Below are 18,066 nucleotides of genomic sequence, written 5' to 3' on the forward strand. Positions count from 1 at the left end.
ACTTTTTGTTTTGTGTAAATTTTGTATTAAAAGAAAAAAGTTGAAAACTAATAAAAAGCAAAAATTGTATAAAATACTACGTTTTTTGTTAAAACTTATGAAACAATTTAAAAAATAGTTGCAAATATTGAGCAAAATTAAACTAAAAATTAAAAGTTAAAAAAACTTTCAACAACATTTTTTTGTTAGAAAATGGATAAATATTTTAAAGCTATTTCAATTTCAAATTTAATATCAATAGTGATTATTTTCATTATTGGTGTTTTTTTCGCTTTAGGTACTTTTTCTGTCACCAGGGAAACAAAAAAGGTATTTTTATTTATTTTTTATCTTTATTTAAGAAATTTATTTATATTTTTTATGATAGGTCATGCAGGAGAAAATTAACGAGCAGGAGAAAACAATTAAAGGTAAACACAAACTTTTTATAGAAAAAAATTGAATCTATATACAAACTTTTTACTTAACAAAAAAATTGAAGATAAGTACAAACTTTTTATTTTACTAAAAATAAAATTACGGGTTAACATTGTTTTTTTATTATAAAAAAAATTAAGATTAAACAAAAACTTTTTATTTTATTTTAACATCGTGCTTTTACTTTAGGATGTTTATAAAAAAAATTAAATAAGTTATTAAAAAGCGACCTTTGGTTTTTTGATTTGAAAAATTTTACATTTAGCAAATATCACAAAATCAACGTGTGCACAAAAATTATATGATTTAAAGAACTTTTTATTGTGCATAAATCTTTTTAAAACCTAAAAACAAGTTAAAATTATAGAAAAGTTAATACTGTAAATTTTAGTTTAATATATAGCAAAAAAGCACTTGTAGTTTTATCTTTTTGTAGGCAGATCTATGTTTAAGGGTATTTTGTAAAGCTTAGACCAAAGAACTTTTTGTACAATTATGACGTCATTAGAGCGAAAATTACCTAAAGTAAAGTTAAACCCAAAACACTATACAATTTTTAAAGATAAGGCGTTAACATTAAACAACAGAATTTAAACTACCTCAATGATTTTTAAATTTAATATAGCTTTAAAATAACCTTTTATGGGGTTAGTACATATGTATTCGGAGCATAAGAAAAAAAAATTAAAGCGGTTATTGTATAAAACTTAAACTTAAGTACATCTTAACGCAAAGAAGAACTACAGAGTAGAAACTTTAATATATGTTGTGTTACTAAAAAATACTGTTTAGTAGAATTATTTAAAAATGTGGCAAAATACAGTAAATGTATATACAATTTTTTTTGACTTTTAAAATTTCCAAAATGTACTTAAATATAGACCTGCCTATAAAAAGAGAAAAGTTATATATTTTTGTTATATCTATTTTAAGTTTTTGGGTGTAATTTCATTTTTTCATTAAGTTGCTTCAGAAAATGGATTCTGGCACTAATAAAGTTTCTTTAAGTAGTCTTAAATTTTACACATAGTGTTTTTGTGATATTTGCCAACAGTAATTTTTTCCGGTTGAAAGCTCATTGGTCGCTTTTTTTAAGCACATTACTGTACTCGAATGCATTGAGAATTTATTTTTTCAGAATTAAAGACTCGATGTGATGTTCAACGTTCGACACGTCTCAACACAGAAGCAGCTACAACAGTACGTTCAACTAACAGTACTACTGCAGAACCATCAGCAACTACTGTGGAAACACCAACAACTGTGGCGCAAACATCTGAGATTTCTACAACAGCTACAACCGCGAAAACATCTGAGATTCCTACAACAGCAACAACTGCTGTAAAAACTTCTGAGATTTCTACAACAGCTACAACTGAAGAGACTTTAAGTTAGTTAACGTTTTTAAATGTTTCAAAATTTGTACAAAGTTAAGTAGTACTTCTAAGCAGCCAATACACCAATAAAATTGAATTAACTTAAAATCTTGGTTTTAATCTAAAAACTTAAAAGAAAGTTTTTGAGAACTTGATATTTGAGTAGAGGTTTAATAAGAAAGACATTTACATAAAACGGTCAATACAAGTAAATATTTACAACTAAAAAAATAAATTGTTAAGAAAAACTACTAACTTGAAGCAGATGGTGTTTTAATGAAATAGAGAAAAATATTGCTCACCTTTTTTAAATCTTTTGTAAGAAATGATTACCAGTGAAATTTATTAAAACTAGTAAAAATACTTTTAATTAGATATACTACTTTAACTTTAATAAAGTAGCTCATTACTGTGTAATGTAATTAAAAGTCTTTAAAATACATACTAAAACTCCAATTTAAAGTCTAATTTAAGTACCTAACTAAGGTTCAAATTATTTTAAAGTTTCATTAATGCAGTTTTTTCTTTAAATAACAATCGTTACAAACAAACTGTTTAAACTAAAAATGAGGTTTTGGCTTTCAAATTGAGCAGAATTATTAAAATTATAAGTTAAGTGTTCAGTTGAGAGAATTTTAAAACTCATTGTCTGTCAGTAAATAAGTTTTAAAATTAATACTAAAAAAAAAATTCCATTTAAAAAATAAATAATCTACGGAGTAAATACATGTATGAAAAATTAAATAAATAAAAAATAACCAACAGAAAAATTCGAAGTAGTCAAGCAACATATGTATTGGAACCAAGCGAGAAGTTATTGTCAGAACAGATCTGGAGACTTAGTACAACACGACCCAAGATTGTTGACTCGAAGTGGAAGAAAGTTAGTTGCTTAAAATTTATAATTAATTCAATTATGTTCACATTTAACGTCTTGATAGACGCTTTGGTTTGTAAAAATAGTCAATATAATTTGAAAACTTTCATAACATAAAATAGTTAAGTAGTTTTATTATTTTTTAAAATTAGTCATTAACTTTTTCATCCAGTCTAATAAAAAAAAATCTCGCATAAACTTTTTTAGTACGGCTAGTAAACCAAACAAAGTATGAGTAAACAATTTCAGCCAACTTAGTTATATTATAACACAAAATAATAAGTGTAATTATATTAACTTATTTCAATTAATTAATTAAAATTTTTAGTGAAATTGCTGAAGAACTAGATATGCCGCTTAATTATCGCTACCACACGGGAATCAGGAGAGATGAGAAGAACACCAACATCTTCAGGAGGAGCAGCGACGGAGTTGAAATGATGCTGGAGGGATGGCTTCCTGGATGGCCTGTTAGCAACGATGGTTTTGATTTTTTGTTCTGGCGCTTCTACGATGGCTCATACAAAAATACCATTTGGAACTACCCTGATAACTCAAATTACTTTATTTGTGAATACTAACTTTGTTTGATCCGAACTTGTTATTTTTCGAAAACAAACAAGCATTTACTAAACATGAATTAAAAACTTTTAAAAACATCAAAGACTACGTTAAAAGAAATTAATTCAAAAAATTTTTATTAATAAATTCTATTTTCAAATGCTTCAAGTTTTCTCTTCTTACAAAAACAAACAGTAATATTTTCTTATCAAAGTTGTTTGCCTCTTATAATTTAAGATGTTAATTTTATTATCCTATTGTGTTACATAATAATTCAAAATATTTTATATTTCTTTAAAATTAAACAAGCAATATTTTGTTAGTTTAAATTTTATCTAATTTTTTATTTGCTTTTATTACAACAAACAAAAATATTTTTTAAATCCAAGTTATTTGCCTCTTATAATATAAGATGTCAATTTTATTTGTTTTTTATTTACTACTCAAAGTGATTTCTTTTTGTATTACAACAAATCAAAGTATTCTAACTTTTTGAAAGCTGAATAAACACCATAATATCAAATTGTATGCTATCTAATTAATAATCTAACAAAAGAACGTTTAACGAAATAATTTTTATTTTTATTAGACAACATGGTATATTTGTGACATCAAAATTATAAATAGAGTCACAAAAATCAAAAAAAAAAAAACACTGAGACTATCAAATTATTATTAATAGTTGTAAATAAATTTATACTAATTTGTTTTAGATTCAAAATTCAATATTCTTTTTAATCAGGTATCAAGAGCTTGTGTAACTTTTAAAAGAGTCAGGTTTTTTTTATTCTAAGCAGAAAAAAGTCAGAAAAAATTTCAGCGCATTGAAAAAAAAAATAAAACAAAAATAAACTGACATAATTGAGACGAAATAACGATACAAAAAAAAAAAGTTCACCATAACATATTCGGCAGATTATAAACTTAAAATTTTGCCTATAAAAATGTGAATTTTTTATATATTATATTAATTTATTTTTAAGTACCGAACTTAATTATTGTTTTATTAAATAAAAAGGCAGCTGTGCTGAAAAGTTGAACAAAATTTGAATCCAGTGTAAAAAAAAACATTTGTTTGTCAACATAAAACTGTTTTTGAGGTGAAATAATTAACCTAGCAATTACAAACAAAACAAACTTTTTTTATGACGTCACTACGATATAATTACGTCATAACTGCGTCATCAGTGAGCTCAGATGTCCAAGATTTCCTGTAATTGAATATTCAAGTAAAAAATTAATAAAATCCTTATAAAATAATAGTTACTTGATTGTTACTTAAAAACTGTATTTAATTTCAGTTATTAGTATTTTTGATATATTTGTAGATATCATACTTAAATAATTTGTGAACAGGAATTTTCGATTGGAATTATTTTTATAATTGTTCAAGTAACTTCTCATAATTTAATTAATAAAGTATAATGTAAGAAACACCAAAAATCATAATTTGTTTTTACTTAATTAAAACAAACTTTTAACTTTTTTATTTTTAAAATCAATTAATAATTAACTTGTGTTTAGGTTTAAATCAAATGTGTAGATTATAAAGATTATGAAAACATGACAATTTTTTTCAGTGTTAGTTATTAGAAAAGAGATAATTTTTAAATTTCAGCAAAATAATTATTTAAGATCTTAGAACTTTTTATTCATGTTGTTATTATAATAAGTTCTTCTGAAAATTCTTAAGTAAAAAACTTAAAATTATAATTTCTGTACATCAAGCCGAAAAAGAATGTGGAAACATATTTTGACATGTATCAAACAGAAATAAAATAAAGTTTATTTTTTCTGCCAGTTTCATAAAGAAGAATTTTGATATGTATTGAAGTTTTACAATTATAAGTAAATTTAAATGTTAAAATAAAAATCCATCTCTTTAATGAAATCATACTGAATTTTAAAGAAAAAAGATAATTGATTATTGTTTTCTGAAACCATTTAGTTTTTATTAAGGACATAGAAAGGGTAAAACTATTTTTTATAGAAGTTGGTCTTATTTTTTCGAGTTTTAATTAAGCTAACTATTTACACAATTTTAATATTCAACAAACTTATCAAAATATAGCAGGTTAAAGTTAGAGAGTACAATAGGTTGCTAATGGGAGTAAAACTAAAAATATATTAAATTACTTAAAATCCATCTCTTCCTAAGTTTTAGAGTTAATTATCTAATTTTTAGGAAATATTTCTTAAAACTCTTAAAAAAATGTGTAGTATATATTTTTTAAATAGCCAAAATTACCGAACTCCAGTCAAATTAATACTAAGTATACAATCAAATATTTTTACTTGTTTAGCCTTATTTAGGGTGGCAACTTGTTCTTGGCAGATTTTCTTCCAGGTTTTAGAAAATACGCGTTTTTTAGTCTACTTTTAGTTGGAAATTAAACTCGAGGTTAAAACTGTGTTAAATATTATATCAATATTAAATGATTAATGTAAAGCTACTTTAGTTGTGTTTTAATAAAGAAATAATTTGATAATGACCAACATTTTTAATTTATATGATAGATTTTTAGTGTCAAATCAAAAATTTACTACTTAAAGCTGAGAAATTGTTTAAAATTCCAGTTATATCAAGGTTTTTCAGTGATTTTTGTTCAGAACTCAATATGTTTTTAATCCTAAATTGTCAAATTTTAGGTTTTCAGGATTAGAGGCCACCCTACTCATTATAAAACTTCGAAAACCTACTTTGCCAAATTAATTGTTTAACTTCAAATCATTAAATTTTATTACAAAGCAATGTTTCACTTAAACGAGATCTTATTCAATTAAATTTTATTATCAACTGAAGACATGGTTGCCACTGATCAAGCTGAGAAAAATTTCCTGACTTTTTACCAAAATTTTCCTGACTTTTCTAAACTCTTAAATTAAACTTATTCTAAAATACATAATCGAAAACTTCAAACTATATAAAGCTTTCAATTAAATTTTAATACAGGTTAAAACAACAGTTTTTTGCTGAATTCTATCATCAAACTTCCAGTACATCACTTAAACCATCTGTGTATGATTGATCTTTGTAATAAACATATCAGCAACATACTTGTATAATTACCTTATAAACACAGCTTGTCTGAAAAAATTCAATTTTTATTATTTCCTAGCATAAATGTATCTAAATAAACAAACGACATGTAAGGAACTTTTACAATTAAACCTTGAATAAATAACGAAATTTTACAACTAAACTCTTAAAACAATAACAAATTTTTACATTTGAAACTTTAAAACAATAAAGAACACAATTTTTTAGAATCCTAGCATAAATTTATCGAAATACAAAACGACATATATGGAACTTTTACATTTAAAACCTTTAATCAATAAGGAACTTTCACAACTAAAACCTTAAAACAATAACGGACTTTTACAATTATAACCTTAAAACAATAAAGAACTTAATCAAATACTGTTTTTTTTAAATGTATGTACTTTGATAAAACACTTAGATTCTAAAATTATGCTAGATAAACTTTTGTGTATATACCACAGTTTCACTATGGAAGTGTCCTTTCTACAGATCATCAATACTAAAAAGCATACAAAATCTGCTTGTTCAAGTAGGGTAGTTGTTCAATATGTTAATAGAAAATTTTTGCAGTTTTATAAAGAATATTTTACTAATCTATACCAGATGAAGGCATTGGAAATAAAATTAAATATTTTTGTAAATTTATAGGAAATTTTGGAATGTTTTTCTGACTTTAAAGGACTTTTGATTAATTTCTACCATTTGAAGGCTTTGAAAAACAAAGAATTTTGTAAATTTAAACTGTCAAAATCTGACTTTTTTTTTAATTTTATCAAATTTCTTGACTTTTCCTGACTTTTTTTAAAACCCTTCATTTTTTCCTGATTTTTCCTGACTTTTGTCAGTTTTTTAAATTTTTCCTGATTTCCTGACCGAGTGACAACCCTGTTCACCGCAAAGCAGATTAAATTAAAAATTATCTACATAAAATATAAATTGATATTTTTTTTATCTCAAAACTAAGTTTTAACAAATGTGCAGTTCCAAAGACTACTTTTTAAATAAATAAATACCATTTTTAATTTAATAAAAGTAACAAAAACTTGTAAGTTTACATTTTTTATGTTTCAAAACAGTTTCTAATTAAAGATAGCTGGCCGATAACACCTAACTACTATAAATACTACTTATGATATTTAAACAGGTGGTAGAAAGTAATGTGAAAATCTACTCAACAGTTTTCAAAGGCTTGAATAAAAACATAGAAATTCACAAAATAACAATAGAAAGTAAACAACAGTTAAACTTTCGAACAATAATCTAAAATATATTTATAACCGGTTTATTTAAGTGTTTCAAGACTTTAGTTTGTAGGATTAAGTTCATATTTTATTTATCTTATCTAAACATTTAAATATGAATGAATATTAAACAGAATTATAAATAAGCTGAATGGAGTAAATACTGAACTTAACTAATATTAAATGAATGTAATAAATAAGAAAGTTAAATACTTTGTAAACAAACTTTTTAAACTTGAACATATATAAATGCAAAACTCTGGCTGTAGTAAAACATAAATACTTCCATTTTTCTTACTTGAATAGCCTTATAACTAGTAAGAATAGGTTTTAATTTAAGGCCATAGGGGGGGGGTCCGACTTTTTTTTTACAAAAAATAACTTTGGCTTTTATATGAAAGCTTTAAATACAAACTACAAGCCTGTTTTTATAGAATTTAAAAATATCATTTAACTTTTGAGATATTTCATTTTTTGTAAAAAGTTTCCGATACAAAAGTATGGACCGCAAATTTTTCGGGGTCAATTTTCTCGGAAATTTTAAAACTCACTAAAAATCTATCTCCTCCTTCATTTTTTGACCTAGAGACTTCAAATTTTCATGAATTGTTCCTTTTAATATTTTGAAGAATCCTAATGTTGGAATTTTTGAAATTTTGAAAAATAAAAATTTTATCCACAAAAAACTAAAAAAAAGGGTAGTTTTTTGACAATATTTTTTTTTTTACTCAAAATTAAAAAAATTCCTACAATAGATCTCTTTAAAGTTTAATGATACACATTCTGTAAAAATTTGAGAAAGATTACTCAAAAAATGAAGGAGGAGATAGATTTTAAGTGAAATAGTTTTTTTTCGCATTTTTAGTTTTCGCCTTCCATAAGGAACCTATTGAGCGCCCTTTCTTTGATCGCTTATATCTCAAAAGTTACTTTGAGTTTTTTTAAGCGGTTAAAAGTGTCTGATAGCTCAGATTAAATTCTACAAAATAAGATCAAGTTGTAAAAAACAAAGTGGACCCCCCCCCCCTATGGCCTTAACAATTTATTTGTTTCTATAAAAATTTCAACTGCAAATAACCTAGTTTACTATTTGATTGAACGCAGTATTCGTTGAGATACTTGTTATTTAAGATAATATTAAGTAAACGTCTAGAAGATAATTAAATAAATAAAAAATTTTAATATAAATTAAATAATGATAATTTATAAGATATAAGTTTACGTAAATAAGTTTGCTTTAATATTTAAATTATTAAATCAATATAAAAATACAATTGCATTTTAAACAAAGGAATACTTGTTAAGATAGTATTTATAAACTTATTAAACACTAATAAAATTAATAATACTCTTAATTTTAGATTTACAAAAATCTTTATAAATAATATTATATAATATTGAAATAATGTTATAAAAATTAATCTGAAATTAACAGTGTTGATAATATACTACTTAACAGAGGTTTTTTTTTTAAATTTTTTGTAAATGCTTAACAGAAATTTCTTAGTGAACTTAACTATAAAATAAAAATTTTCTTGCAACTAGTTATAGAATTAATTAAAATGATAAAAAATAATAATTAATTAACTATTATGGTAATTGTTAAGTTTTTCTAAATGCTTAGCAAATATTTCTATCTTTGTTAATATTAAACCTGATTTTTATACATATTATCTTTGCAGTTTATCATAATAATTAAATAATTAATAAAACTAATGGAATATTTGTCAAAGTTATTCTTCTAATAAACAAAATACAATAATAACTGAATAATAATAAAACTTAAATTACAATCTTTGAACAAAATTTCAACTAACAAGGTATTTGTTAATTTAAATTTTTAGCAACTTGATCAGAAAGTTATACATTTCATAAAATTTGAACAAATAAGGTATATGTTAAGTTTGTCTAAATGTTTGACAACTATTTATATTTAAAAGATTGTAAAACTCATTTTTAATTAACTATTACATTTTTAATTAACTTTTATATTTTTAATTAACTTTTACCGACTATAACTTTTTATAACTAATGGTAAAACTAGCTGGGCTTTTGTTAAAATTCATTTATTTATTTTTTAGCAATTTGACATCAAAATAATATTTTTAAATTAATAATAAAACTAACACGGTATATCTTAAGTTCGTCTAAATTAAAAAAAAAGCTTTATAACTAACAGTGAAATTAAATTAAATAACTAACCAAACTAACTATTTAGTTTATCTGTGATTTCCTGTGGAAATTGGAACTATTTTGTCGATGCAACTTGAGAAGAAAATTTCATCAGGATTTAAGCACAAACTTCTATAAAAATAATCAGTATGTCATAATTGTTTTTATAATTAGTATGTTATATTTATAATTAAAAATATTTGTTTGTATGATTAATATGTTATATATATAATCAGTATGCTAAATTTCCAACTAAGAATATTTGTTTATGTAATCAAGACAGGAGTAAATGATTTTTTTTTTCAAATTCTACTAAACTTTGTACAGATTTATTTAAAAAGCTACAAGTTGCTTATTTCAGATTTATTATATTCAAACTAATTTTTCAAGTAAAGCAAGTTAAAATGTGATAGTAAGTTTCTTATGAAAGCATAAGACTAAACTGTGAATGAATAGAAATCATAAAATTTACCTCCTACATTTTTCGAAATAAATGCTTCAAACTATAAGGAAATGTCTCTTTCAATACTTATAATAATTTATAACAGGGTTTCCTAAACTTTTTTGCAAATGGCCCCTTTAAAGAAATTAAAAAAGCCATGGCCCTCTTCAACAAGATTACAAATAAACTACCATAAAAAACACCTAAGACCTTTTTTTTTTTTTTTGCATTTCATCTGCAACTCAAATATCTAGTGTAAGTTTCAAATTATGACCTCATGCCCCCCCTCTTACCCCTTTGCTGCTCGTGGCCCCCTTTGGATAATACTGATCTATATTAATATTATTTTACACATAATTTACTTTAGAAGTTTAATTTAGTCAAAAATTTATTAACTTCTTATGAGAGGTTTTTTAAAACATTGAAAGAAATATTTTCGGAAAATTCAGGATTTTATCATATGAAATAGATTTTTAGTGATTTCTTTTTATTCAATATTGTTGTTTTTACTTCCATAAACAAATAATTGTGTTCTTTTCTATTCAATATTGCAGTTTTTCCTTCCATAAAGAACTTTTTGTATTCTTTAGCTTTATCTTAAAAAATAGTTTGAATATCTAAAGTCTGTGCAAAGCAAGTTCTAATTTAGTTAAAACGGCACAAAATAAAATCATGTAGTTAAATAGTGATTTCCCCACTTCTCCTGATAGCCTTAATATATTGTATAATATAAATTGTTTACGTTGCCTAAATCAGGGTTGCCACAGATCAAGCTGAGAAAAGTTTCCTTAATTTTTACTAAAATTTTCCTGACTTTTCTAAATCAAACTCTTAATTTAAACTTACTCTACAATACATAATCAAAAACTTCAAATTATATAAAGCTTTGAATCTTATATATATAAAGCTTAAAACAACAGTTATTTTGCTGAATTCAATCATCTAACTTTCATTACATCACATGAACCATCTGTGTATGATTCATGTATTTGCAATAAACAGCTCTATCAGCAAAACACTTGTATTTTCTAATTCATAAACACAACTTGTCTGAAAAAAGAAACAAAATTTTAGCATTTCCTAACATAAATGCTAAAATCATCAATATTAAAAAGGGATACAAAAATTGCTTGTTCAAGTAAAGGGTAGTTGTTCAATATGTTAAAATAAAAAATTTTCAATTTTATAAATGATATTTTATTAATATTTACTAGATAAAGGCATTGGAAGTTAAGAAATTTTGTAAATTTCTAGGAAAATTTTACAATTTTAGCCTGTTTTAAAGGGTTTTAAAAGGTTAATCTTTTACGATTCGGAGGCTTTGGAAAATAAGGAATTTTGTTTAAGTTTGAACTGAAAAAACCTGATATTTTTCAAATTTTGTCAAATTTCCTGACTTTTTTCAAAAACACCCATTTTTTTCTGACTTTTGTCTTTGATTTGTATTTCCTGACTTTGGGGCAGCCCTGTTATGAGTAAGTTTTTTTTTTACTGAAGTTTTTAATCAATTTAAAAAAAAAGTCCTGTGGAAGTTGGAACTATTTTGCCAATGCAACTTGAAAAGAAAATTTCATCAGGATTTAAGCACAAATTTCTATAAAAAATATAAGTAGATCATAATTGTTTGTATGATTAGTATGTTATATATATAATCAGTATGCTAAATTTCCAACTAAGAATATTTGTTTATGTTATCAAGACAGGAGTAAATGATTTTTTTTTTCAAATTCTACTAAACTTTGTACAGATTTATTTAAAAAGCTACAAGTTGCTTATTTCAGATTTATTATATTCAAACTAATTTTTCAAGTAAAGCAAGTTAAAATGTGAGAGTAAGTTCCTTATGAAAGCATAAGACTAAACTGTGAATGAATAAAAATCGTAAGAAAAATTATCTCCTCCTACGTTTTTCGAAATAAATACCTCAAACTAAAAGGAAATGTCTCTTGCAATACTTATAATAATTTATAACAGGGTTTCCTAAACTTTTTTGCAAATGACCCCTTTAAAGAAATTAAAAAAGCCATGGCCCCCTTCAACAAGATTACAAATAAACTACCATAATTAACACCTAAGACCTTTTTTTTTGCTTTTTTGCATTTCATCTGCAACTCAAATATCTAGTGTAAGTTTCAAATTATGACCTCATGCCCCCCTTTTTACCCCTTTGCTGCTCGTGGCCTACTTTGGGAAACCCTGATCTATATTAATATTATTTTTATAATAATTTACTTTAGAAGTTTAAATTAGTCAAAAATTTATTAACTTTTTGTGAGGTTTTTTAACATTGCAAGAAATTCCAGAAATTTATCATATGAAATAGATATTTAGTGATTTCTTTTTATTCAGTATTGTTTTTTTTCTCCCATAAGGAAATAATTTTGTTTTTTTTTATTCACTATTGCAGTTTTTCCTTCCATAAGGAACTTTTTGTATCTTTTAGCTTTATCTTAAAAAATAGTTTGAATATCTAAAATGTGTGCAAAGCAAGTTCTAGTTTAGTTAAAACCCCACAAAATAAAATCATGTAGTTAAAAAGTAATTTCTCCCATTCCCCCTTATGGCCCCTTATGCAGTTTTATAAATGATATTTTATTAATATTTACCACATGAATGCATTGGAAATTAAGTAATTTTGTATATTTTTAGAAAATTTTACAATTTTAGCCTGTTTTAAAGGTTTTTCAATTAATCTTTTACTATTTAGAGGCTTTGGAAAATAAGAAATTTTGTAAGTTTGAACTGGAAAAACCTGATATTTTTCAAATTTTGTCAAATTTCCTGACTTTTGTCTTTTGCTTAGTATTTCCTGACTTTCCTGACTTTGTGGCAGCTCTGTTATGAGTAAGTTTTTTTTTTTTCTAAAATTTTAATCAATTAAAAAAAAAGATAGACTTATAATAGTATGTTTATTTTAATTTCTAGTGTAATAGCTACTGAACATAAAATATTTTATCACTTTAGTAAACTTTTGGCAGAGATTTCTTAGGTAAAGTAAAATTACTAAATAAAATATGATGCTAAGTTTTTAGTGTATTATCTTTGAAATATATTCAATTTTATCATTCATTAATTTTTGACAAAAATTTCTGTAATATTTATAAATATTTGTTTTTCATTTATTCATAAATTGACATGTGATGTATTCAAATATAAACTGAAACTTTTAAAAGTTTCTGGATAAATTATGTTGTAATGGAATATCAGTTTCAATGCTTATTTAAACATCAAATAATAGAAAACCAGTCAACCAGATAGCAAGTTGATCAGATGCAAGTTTACATTTATAGAGTTATATAGGTTATAATGTAACAGTTATTGTAAATGATGCTTGCTTTACCATTTATATATAGTAGTTATCTAGAAAAATTACATAAAAAAGTTTAAGGAAAAAAAAAGCAAAAACAAATTGATGCAAAATTCAATAAAATAGTTTGTCTTTATTACTAATATTTTACAGAAAGTGTTGCCACTCTTTTAGTGAAAAAACTGATCCTACATAGTTTTTAAATACTTATTAAAAAAGTTTTGTTTAATATTTAAAAACAATAAAACTTAAGTTCTTCAACAAAATTGGTCATAAAAGAACAAAATATTAAAACACATATTATTCTAAATCTAGACGAAAATTTTTTTTAAGATTTTCTTAAATCAAAAAATTATACTGAGTGTTTTATAATAAACAAAACTATCTTGAGTCAACCTAAGTTTTGAAAAAATATCCTGAGTGTGTGGCAACCCTTTCTTTAATTTATTATATTAACTAGTAATAAAACTAATTCAGTATTTGTTAATTTTATATATATCTTTTAATTTAACAACTAATAACCAATAAAAAAAATTATAGGGTAAACCTTAAGTTTGTTGAACTTAGGTAAAATACACCTTATAACTAACAACAAAATCAATTAAAAATAATTAATAAAACTAACAGGGTATTTGTTGAGTTTGTCTGTAGTTAGATAAAATATACCTTATAACTAACAATAAAACCAACTAAAAATAATTATTAATAAAACTAACATTGTATTTGTTGATTTTTTCTGTGATTTCCTGAATTTTTGTTAATGGTCATGTGATGAAAGCATCTCACCAGGGAATTAAAATCTATTAAAATAATTAGCATGTAATACTTGAATTAAAAATATTTGTTTATTTGATCAGTATGTTATGTTTATAATTTTAAGATTTGTTTGCCTATGTAATTAAGTGTTAAATTTCTGACTAAAAATTGTATAACCACTAAAAACTTTTCTCCTTCTACGTTTTTTGAGATAAAAACCTCAAACCTTAAAAGGGTTGCCACTAGTTTTTTAAAAACTTTTCCAGGTTTTTAAAAGTACAGATTTTTGGGTATGTTTTTAGTTTAAAGTTTAGTTTAAGGTAAGAAACTGTGTTAAGTAGTATAAAAAGATTAAAAAGATACTATAAAGCTAATTTAAATGTGTTTTTTAATAAAAAACTTTTTGATAACGACAAAAACTTTCATATTTATTTGATAGATTGTTTGAGTCAAATTGAAATTTTACTACTGAACATGTGAAATTTCCAGGTTTTTTCAAGTTTTTTTTAGTGATTTTTGTTCGAAATTCCAGATTTTTTCAAAATTTCCCAAATTCCAGGATTTTCCAGGTATTTTTTGCCAGTAAGTCGGTAAGTTGTCAAATTCCAGGTTTTTCCGAGTAAAGTGGCAACCTTGGTTTAAGGAAATGTTCCTTAAGATACTTTAAACAATCTATATTTAAATTTTTTTTTAAAAAGTGTAATTTACAGTAGGGGTATGGAGTACTTGGGTGATGTTTGCTGGACTTATGAGTAGACATGATTTTGATGTGTTTTTGCTTCATTAAGAAGAATCTGAAAAATAAACTCAAAAAAAAAGTTTGCTGCCCAAAAAAATAATTTCACCCCCAAAAATAACATACTTTTAGATTTTTTGACTTAAACAGTAATAAAATCATTTATACATGTCCTAGATTTATAATTTATGTCTTAAATGAAAGCTTATACATATTGGCATACAATTAAAGATATATTAACTGCTTTTGATGTATGATGACGTCATAATCACCCTAAATGTGCAAAATTTGTTTGTAAAATGTAGTGGCAGGGAGTACAGCTCATTTTTTGGTCATATTGTAAAATTCAAATAAATACATTAAATACATATGATTCGGATGTGTTTTTGCTTAGTTAAAAAAATCTTTAAAAAAAATTAGTTTTCCATAAAAAAAAAGTTGCTGCTAAAAAACTGACTTAAACCCCAAAATCACAAAAACTTGACAGGAGATTTTCTTTAATAAAAAAACTATACTGAGTGTTTAATAAAAAACAAAACTATCCTGAGTCAATTTGAGTTAAAAAAATTCCTGAGTTATTCTGAAAGTGTGGCAACCCTGATTTTAATTTATTATAATATTTAGTAGCAATACTAAGTGGGTATCTATTAATTATACAAATAATCTAATTTTTGAGGTGAAATAAACAACCTAGCAATTACAAACTAAATAAACCTTTTTATGACGTCCAACGAAATGATTACGTCATAACTGCGTCATCAGTGAGCTCAGATGTCGAAGTTTTTCTGTAATTGAATATTCAAGTAAAAAAATTAACAAAATCTTTACAAAAAATTACTTATTTGATTGTGTCTTAAAAACTGTATTTAATTTTAGCTATTACTATTTTTTGATATATTTTGTAATTTTTAAACTTAAATAATTTGTGAACGTGAATTTTTGATTGGAATTATTTTTATAATTGTTTAAGTAACTTTTCATAATTTAGTTAATAAAGTATAATGTAAAAAACATAAAAAATCTTAACTTCTTTTAACTTAACTATAATTTTTAAGAAATGTTTCTTAAAACTCTTTAAAAAAATTTGTAGTATATTTTTTTCAAATAGACAAAATTACTGAACTCCACCTAAATTAATTGTATCTATTATTAATTATTAAAATAACAAAGTATACAATCAAATATTTTTACTTGTTTAGCCTTATTTAGGGTGGCCACTTGTTTTTGGCAAATTTTCTTCAGGTTTTAGAAAGTACGCGTTTTTGGGTCTATATTTAGTTTAAAATCAAACTTGAGGTTAAAACTGTGTAAAATATTATATCAATATTAAATGATTAATGTAAAGCTACTTTAGTTGTGTTTGATTAAAGAAATAATTTGATGATGACCAAAATTTTTAATTTATATGATAGATTTTTAGTGTCAAATCAAAAATTTACTACTTAAAGTTGAAGAAATTGTTTAAAATTCCAAGTATATCCAGGTTTTTCAATAATTTTTGTTCAGAACTCAAGATTTTTTTTAATCCTAAATTGTCAAATTTTAGGTTTTCAGGATTAGAGGCCACCCTACTCATTATAAAACTTCGAAAACCTACTTTGCCAAATTAATTGTTCAACTTCGAATCATTAAATTTTATTACAAAGCAACGCTTCACTATCTTCAGAATTCTAAATTTTAAACTTACAAATTTAAGAAATAATATTATAAAAATAATCTAAAATCAACAGTGTTGATAATATACTACTTAACAGAGGTTTTTTTAAATTTTTTGTAAATGCTTAACAAATACTTTCGTACTGAACTTGACTTTAAAATAAAATTTTATTGCAACAAATTATAAATATGATAATAATTAAATAATTAATAAAACCAATGGAATTTTTGTCAATCTTTACATAATTTTAATAGTTGTAATAGTGAATAAAAAAACTAATAGAAAATTCAATTATAAAATTAATTAAAATGAATAGGAAGTAGCAATCAAATTAGCAATCAAATTCAAAAAAAAAAGTTGCTACTAAAAAACTGACTTAAACCCCAAAAACCTGACAGGAGATTTTCTTTAATCAAAAAAAACTATACTGAGTGTTTAATAAAAAACAAAACTACCCTGAGTCAATTTGAGTTAAAAAAATTCCTGAGTTATTCTGAAAGTGTGGCAACCCTGATTTTAATTTATTATAATATTTAGTAGTAATATTAAATGGGTATCTATTAATTATACAAATAATCTAATTTTTGAGGTGAAATAAACAACCTAGCAATTACAAACTAAATAAACCTTTTTATGACGTCATAACGAAATGATTACGTCATAACTGCGTCATCAGTGAGCTCAGATGTCGAAGTTTTTCTGTAATTGAATATTCAAGTAAAAAAATTAACAAAATCTTTACAAAAAATTAGTTATTTGATTGTGCCTTAAAAACTGTATTTAATTTTAGCTATTACTATTTTTTGATATATTTTGTAAATTTTAAACTTAAATAATTTGTGAACATGTATTTTTGATTGGAATTATTTTTATAATTGTTCAAGTAACTTTTCATAATTTAGTTAATAAAGTATAATGTAAAAAACATAAAAAATCTTAACTTCTTTTAACTTAATTTAAACAAACTTTTAATTTTTTAATTTTGTAAACAATTAATAAGTAACTTGTGTTTAGGTTTAAATCAAATGCGTAGATTATAAAGATTATGGAAACATGACAATTTTCTTCAGTGTTAGTTGTTAGAAAAGAGATAATTTTTAATTTACAGTAAAATAAATATTTAAGATCTTAGAATTTTTTTTTCTGGATGTTATTATAATAAGTTATTCTAAAAATTCTTAAGTAAAAAAATTTTAAATTATAATTTCTGTACATCAAGCCGAAAAAGAATGTGGAAACATATTTTGACATGTATCAAACAGAAATAAAAGAAAGTTTATTTTTTCTGCCAGTTTCATAAAGATGAATTTTGATATGTATTGAAGTTTTACAATTCTAAGTAAATTTAAATGTTAAAATAAAAATCCATCTTTTAATTGAAATCATACTGAATTTTAAAGAAAAAAGATAAGTGATCATTGTTTTCTGAAACCATTTAGTTTTTATTAAGGGCATTTAAGGGGTAAAACTATTTTTTA

At 23.8% G+C, this 18,066-nt stretch overlaps 1 long non-coding RNA gene across 3 annotated transcripts; it reads right to left on the minus strand.

Annotated features, from left to right (window-relative positions):
- Positions 1–1,065: 1,065 nt before the first annotated feature.
- Positions 1,066–14,223, minus strand: LOC145829738 (uncharacterized). Of its 3 annotated transcripts, none has more exons than XR_014369571.1 (6): positions 14,156–14,223; positions 9,730–9,822; positions 4,370–4,442; positions 2,969–3,138; positions 2,557–2,684; positions 1,066–1,792 (listed from the first exon to the last, which is right to left on the minus strand). It is a non-coding gene; the product is annotated as an uncharacterized LOC145829738 (long non-coding RNA). The 3 variants fall into 3 exon arrangements; XR_014369572.1 differs by having other exon boundaries at positions 9,721–9,822; XR_014369573.1 differs by lacking the exons at positions 2,969–3,138; positions 4,370–4,442; positions 9,730–9,822; positions 14,156–14,223 and having other exon boundaries at positions 2,557–2,851.
- Positions 14,224–18,066: the final 3,843 nt, after the last annotated feature.

Source organism: Thalia democratica, chromosome 2, assembly GCF_965202585.1.
Source record: "Thalia democratica chromosome 2, ktThaDemo2.hap1.1, whole genome shotgun sequence".
In the NCBI taxonomy this organism is placed as follows: domain Eukaryota; kingdom Metazoa; phylum Chordata; class Thaliacea; order Salpida; family Salpidae; genus Thalia; species Thalia democratica.